Source organism: Montipora capricornis, chromosome 2 (assembly GCF_036669925.1).
Source record: "Montipora capricornis isolate CH-2021 chromosome 2, ASM3666992v2, whole genome shotgun sequence".
NCBI lineage: Eukaryota > Metazoa > Cnidaria > Anthozoa > Scleractinia > Acroporidae > Montipora > Montipora capricornis.
This window is the reverse complement of record NC_090884.1, coordinates 11,320,052-11,326,347: the sequence shown is the minus strand read 5'-3', so window position 1 is coordinate 11,326,347 and position 6,296 is coordinate 11,320,052. Positions and strand designations below refer to the sequence as shown.

Genomic DNA, 6,296 nt, shown 5'->3' with positions numbered 1-6,296 from the left:
GGGAAAAATCGTCCGGGTGAGAGCTATTGGTCCGTGGAGGGACTTTCGTTGCAATTGGTGACATTGACTGACATTTTGACATCCAGAGAGGAAGTTAGTCCGACAGTCAGGAAACTGGTGTAGTGTGAGTTCATCGTTTAAAGTTTCCCCATGAGTGAAAAGTTAATTTTTCTTTTTCTTTGGATTTCAAAACTATGATATCTAAACACGAAGTTATCTGGAATTTTCCTATTTAATGGTCCAGCATTCTTGAGAGAGCTGGATCCAGGAGAAAATAAAGTCAAAGACTCAGTAGGAATACAATGCGCGTGTGCGCGGCAGACTTAATATGCAGCATGGGAGTTCAGCACTTTTTCCTGGATCCAAACCTCTGAGGTCCATTCGGTCAGTTTTGAATGTCATGGCGGACCGTGAAATTTAAAACTCAAACTGAAAGCAAAAAGCCTTTGAATGAAAATTAAAACTCAGCATTTTGCCAGACAAGTGATAAGCAAACACACTTTCAAAATCTGAAGAAAAAAAAGGACGTCATTTTTTTTCTGGTCTTTGTCAGTAGAAATGTGATCTTATTGGTCGGTCTAGTCAAACGTGATGTCGCTGGCTGGGAAGACTGTCGGTAATACATCTTGATCCGTAGAAGCGTTGTTTAACACTTCTGTCGGTTTCGTCAATGAGTCATTGTCTGGTGTCGGCTCTGTCAGTGAAGTTTGATACATCAGCTTTCTGGTGTTAGAGGTTGGCAGTACTATGTGAAGAAAGTTATTTATGCACAGTCATTATTGTGGTTTCTCAGTATAATTGGTGCTCAGCAATGATGTTGCTAAGATCACCGTTTTAACTCGCTCCGTTGTGTTCAGTCATTTGTGTTTTCAATTTCCCACTGGCCACACCAATGCAAGTGGCATGGCAGTCTTATCAACTGCTCCTGGTGTGTCGTTGTGTTCGCGTTTGTCTTTGACGTTAGTAAGTAGGGATTCAGTTAACCATCAGGAGTTGGTTGTATATAAATTGAGTAATATAACGCCATTCACCCAGGCCTTCAAACACGTGATGACAGAACAACATTAAAAAGCGAGTTTAATGGCTTTTGATTCCAAATACTTTAATTGTTGACAAAAAGATTCTCTACGAAGCCCTAATATATACTCTTCAATAAATTATCGTCGTTGGTTATGGCTCCAATATTTGTCTGAAATAATTTATAAGTATATACCAACAAGAAGAAGTCTAGTTCCTTTGTCTTTCTTCTCAGTAGCAATCAGTGGGTAGTGCCACGCTTGTACCGGTACCGTCGCAGCATTGGGTGCGAATCTGTATCGCCGGTCTTCCTCTACATCCGTTGTCATTTCTGCAAGTTACAGCAGTGTAGGATTTATTGCAAATACGAATAGCCACGGTGTTTTTAACACATCGGCTGTGTTGGCTTCTTGGTCGGCCTGAGGCGTTGTGAAGGAGACTTTTTACATTGCTCGCACAGTTACCTTCAACATCTCTAAGGAAGCCAAGAGCTAGAGTCAACAAAAGGGCGAACTTAACCTGAAAAAGAAAAACAAACCCGTCGACATTTAGGCAAAATGATGATGATGACAAAAACAACAACAACAACAATAACAATGCAGATAACAAAAGTTCGATATCCCAGCTTAGTTGCGGCTTGATGGAGTTCGTCCTGACTGACTCCTTTAGCCGAATTAATAACCTGGGCAAAAAAAAGGCCTCCAGCTAGGAAGGTGAAAACCTCTGGTTTGGCTTGCCTTTTGGTACAATTTAATTTGCTTTAACTGGCTAGAAGCACGCTATTGTGTTGCTTAGAGATATTAACACCCCGTTTACACGGATCCGGACAAATTTGTGCTCGGAGAAAAACTTGCACGGATCCACCTTGCGTTCACACGGGACCGGTGGAACGGGACGAATTTTTGAACGGCTAAGGCTACGTTAACACGGGTCCAGAACAATTTGGCACGAACAAATTTTGTACCTGGACCGCCTGTTTACATGGAACCGTGCAAATTCTGTTACAGATGGCAATGGTGTTTACATGGGTCCACGCAAAATTTGAGACCAGTCGCGGCATTTGAATGGCTTTTTAAAAATCTCTGCTGTGATTGGTTAAGCTTATGTTTTTAGCCAATCACGTTGTAGTTAGGTGCGGTACGCGGCAAATCAAACGTGGCTTTCTGGTCTGAGACTTTTTCCACGACCGGTTGTTTTGTGAGCTGTACATGCTTACGAAGAAATTCAATCAAATGTGTACGTTGCCTCGATCGATGAACATCGGAGACAATGGCCATTTGTAGGAACGTGTACTGCAGTAGCCCATCTAATCCGGCTCAAAAACCGATGCATGCAACTGCCGCTTGCCTCCTCATATCTGTATCGTGCTTTTGTTAATTTGTTTTGTGTCAACAACATTTTTGCTTAGAAAAAGACGTAAGTAGATTCCATGCCTTAACCGCGTTAACCGTGCAAAACCTTGCACGGTTCGGGTGTGTTCATGAATCCGTATGCATAGTGGAACCGTGCCGGTCAAAAAGTTGACCAGCTTTTTTCAGGTCCCAAACTTGCACACTTAGCCGTTCAAAAATTCGTCCGGTTCCACCGGTACCGTGTGAACGCGAGGTGGAACCATGCAAGTTTTTGTCCGTGTAAAAATTTCTTCCTGACCCGTGTAAACGGGGTCTAAGTAGATTATGAGATGACTGAAATGCTACGGGGCTTTAATAATACTGACGTCTTAGGTTCTGTTCGTTCCCTGCTGGATGTGGGCACACATCGTCAAGAAAAGGTAGATAATTTAACTTTGAAAATGAATAAAAAAAAAAAAAAAGAAACACACTTTAATGTCTTCTGGACCCTGTGAGTATGCATGCCTTAGAGTGACTTTCCTTACGGGTGCCACTGTTGGGCTTAAAAATCCTCTCCACTGGCCTTAATTGGATCTTAATGAATAATAATGATGATGATGATACTACTACTACTACTACTACTACTACTACTACTACTACTACTACTACTACTACTACTACTACTACTACTACTACTACTACTACTACTACTACTACTGCTGCTGCTGCTGCCGCTGCTGCTGCTGCTACTACTACTACCACTTCTAACAATAATACAAATAATTGACAAAATTGGTGAACGGCGAGGATCCTAAATGAAAGGTGCTGAACCCCTGAGGTGAAGCCAGGGATTTGACCTGGGCCCGTTTGTTAGAAAGCCGATTAACTTAATCCAGGAAAAGCGTAAAATTTTCTTCCATGTTTTCAACTTTTTGGTGAAAGAGTGTTTCGATTATTTTTCTTTTTTAAGATTGACTTCCTCAGTCTAATGTAAAATTTTTCCGAATATCAGTGTTGAACAGCCTTTGGGAGTAGAGAAATAAACTCCTTGGTTAATGCTTAATTCCACCGGGCCTTGGTGTTCAAATAGGAAAACCAGTATAAACACCAAAATACCAAGAAAACTGATGATTCCTCCATTTTCTTAAAAACCGCTAATAGCTTACAATGATTCAAACTTTCCAAAAAGACCTGGAAACAACTTATCAGTTTGAGATAGTTAACTTACCAGTTTAAGAAAGTTGTTCATTATGAGTTCTTTTTGCGTTCTTGCACTGAGTATTCGTACCGTCTAAAGCTGATCTACTGCGATCAATGACTGATGAAGCTCTCCTTGCCATCAGCATTTATACTTTTTAGCCAATCCAAGCTAAAAATAAGTTGTGATGTTCCTGCTCCGTGTTAACTTTCTATTTAATTCTCTTCTCGTGTCGCGCTGAAGGAAAAAATGAGCCATGGTTCACTTATTAATTAAAGACCTTTTCGTTTCCTTTCCTTGCTGGTTAGAAGTGCTCTAAAATAGTCGGTTGTAGATTTGTTTTTCTGGTTTTTCGAACGCGGAACCAATCAAGGAGAATCATCACTGGAAAAAAGACTGGTTAGGATTGTGTGCCCGAACACTAGTTTTAAATGAACAATTTAAAATGAGGAGTATTTTAAACGCTGATAATTAAGATAAAGTGGATGATATAAACAACTCTGCCAAAGTCTTTTTATTTGTGAGCGGCGGAAATGATGGTGTTGTCAATACTTCCCATGGACATCGAACAGCTACAACTATCGAGCCTTTACAAAGAACTCGCTGAAGCATTGAAAAGGGAGAGAAGATCTGCAAGCTGTGACGACACAGCCAATTACACCCGAACAAAAACAGTCATCTTCGTTCCAGTGGCTTAAACGCGTTGATTTGTTAACATTTTCTGAACCAAATTTACTACAAGCAATTAAACCTGAATCGTTTCAATTAATCCGCTGTAGCGCTTTATTTTAACGTTTGGGATCTTTGCTCATTTTAGTGTCATTTTTGTCAAATCAAGGGCGTTATAGTTGTATCTCGAGCACGGTATTTCATGTTCTTACAGCAATATTTTTTTCTCATACTCCACTGAGCCCCCCCCTCATCCTCATCTGAGAATAAAAGATATCTTCAGCGTCACTCAATTACAAGTGCAACCATACGGGCAATGTTCAAAGCAATGGAAAAATGAGATACTCTTCAGCCGTTTTACAATTCTTCATGACTAGAGAGATTCAGCTTCGCTGTTTGCGGCATGAAACGGCAAATCAGGAAAGAAATATATTAAACATGTTTCTTTATTTTTGGCAAATCGCAATTTTTTTCTTGACTTTTGCAGTTTGCCGCCGTACGATGCATAAATCTTTGAATGAATCCTCGACATTTTAAGCGCATAATAAACTATTCTTTAGAAGTGAATATCTTACAGGGAAATCAACTCAATTCTGTCGGATTTCCTGTTGAAGGTTTCAGGTCTCTTAAAAGTTCCTCTACTTAGCAACTTGTTTCAGCGACAAAAGAGGGAGTTAGTTTTGAAAGTAGCTTTGATTTAGTTTTTCCAGAAACGTTCGAACAACCTGGTGATACTCGTAAATAGATTAACTTTTCGATTTTCAAATAATGCTTATATGAACCTTATCCAATAACAAAAGAAAAAGAAACACCTTCTTGTACAAACAAATAGTTTAACGTGTAGTGTTAACTTGATGGAAGATGCTCGCTCGATATTTGTTCCACTTGACATATGATTTAGCCCAAATAAACAAAAAAATTAAGCTGGCGATTAAAAACAAAATATAGTTTTATTTGGGTGTAATTGGCTGTGTCTTCTCTGACTATAGATTTTTTTTCTTCCTTTTCAATGCTTCAGCGAGTTCTTCCTAAAGGCTCGATAGTTAGAGCTGCTCGATGTCCATGGAAAGTATTTGACAACGCAATGGTTTCCCCCGCTCACTAATAAAAATCTTTGACGGAGTTGTTTGTACTACCCACCCTATCTACGCTATCAACGTTGAAGTGAATTCAGTCTCATTTTGAATTGTTCTTTTAAAACTAGTGTTCGGGCAAAATTAATTATTCTCGTTTTGAACTATGATTCTTCTTGATTGGTTTCGCGTTCGAAACACCAGAAAAAAATGTATTACAACCGACTATTTTAGGGCAGCTAGGTATCAAAGGAAGCGAAATGGTTTTTTGTTAAGAAGTGAAGCATGGACAAGGTTTTTCCATCAGTTTGACACGTGAAGAGAATTAACCAGAAAATTAACTACAACGCGGAGCAGGAACATTACAACTTATTTTTAGCTTGGATTGGCTATAAAAGCTGATGGCGAGGAGAGCTTCATCATAAGTGATCGCAGTTGATCAGCTTTAGACGGTACGAGCACTCACTTGGAAGAACCTTCAGTGAAATCACAATGAACAACTTTCTCACACTGGTAAGTTGTTTCCACGTCTTTTTGAAACGGCAGAGCTTGAATTGTTGTAATCTTTCAGGTTTTTTCTTTTAAGAAAATGGAGCAATCAATGTTATTATTATTATTATTTATATTATTATTATTATTATTATTATTATTATTATTATAATCATTATTATTTTTAGTGTTATTATTATTGTCATATGGAGTTTTCTTAGTATTTTGATGTTATACCTGTGTTTCCATTTGAACACCAAGTCAAATCTCTAGCATGACGTCACATGTTACTACCCACAAATATTTATACGATGAAACCTCGTTTAGCTTAGTTTTATCCTAGTAAATATTCACTTGACACTCCTTCTTTAGTGCGTGTTTAGATCCAACCATCATTATCGGTTAGGCCCGTTTTAAACGTCGCATATATATATTTCCACGATATCGGATTTTTTTCCGCGAGATCGGAATATTATCATCATCATCATCATTTGAGATATCACATTGACCAATTGAGGC

At 38.9% G+C, this 6,296-nt stretch overlaps 1 long non-coding RNA gene across 1 annotated transcript; it reads right to left on the bottom strand.

The window, feature by feature from the left end:
* Positions 1-1,060: 1,060 nt before the first annotated feature.
* Positions 1,061-3,646, bottom strand: LOC138037777 (uncharacterized). The gene is made up of 2 exons (XR_011130095.1): positions 3,577-3,646; positions 1,061-1,536 (listed from the first exon to the last, which is right to left on the bottom strand). It is a non-coding gene; the product is annotated as an uncharacterized lncRNA (long non-coding RNA).
* Positions 3,647-6,296: the final 2,650 nt, after the last annotated feature.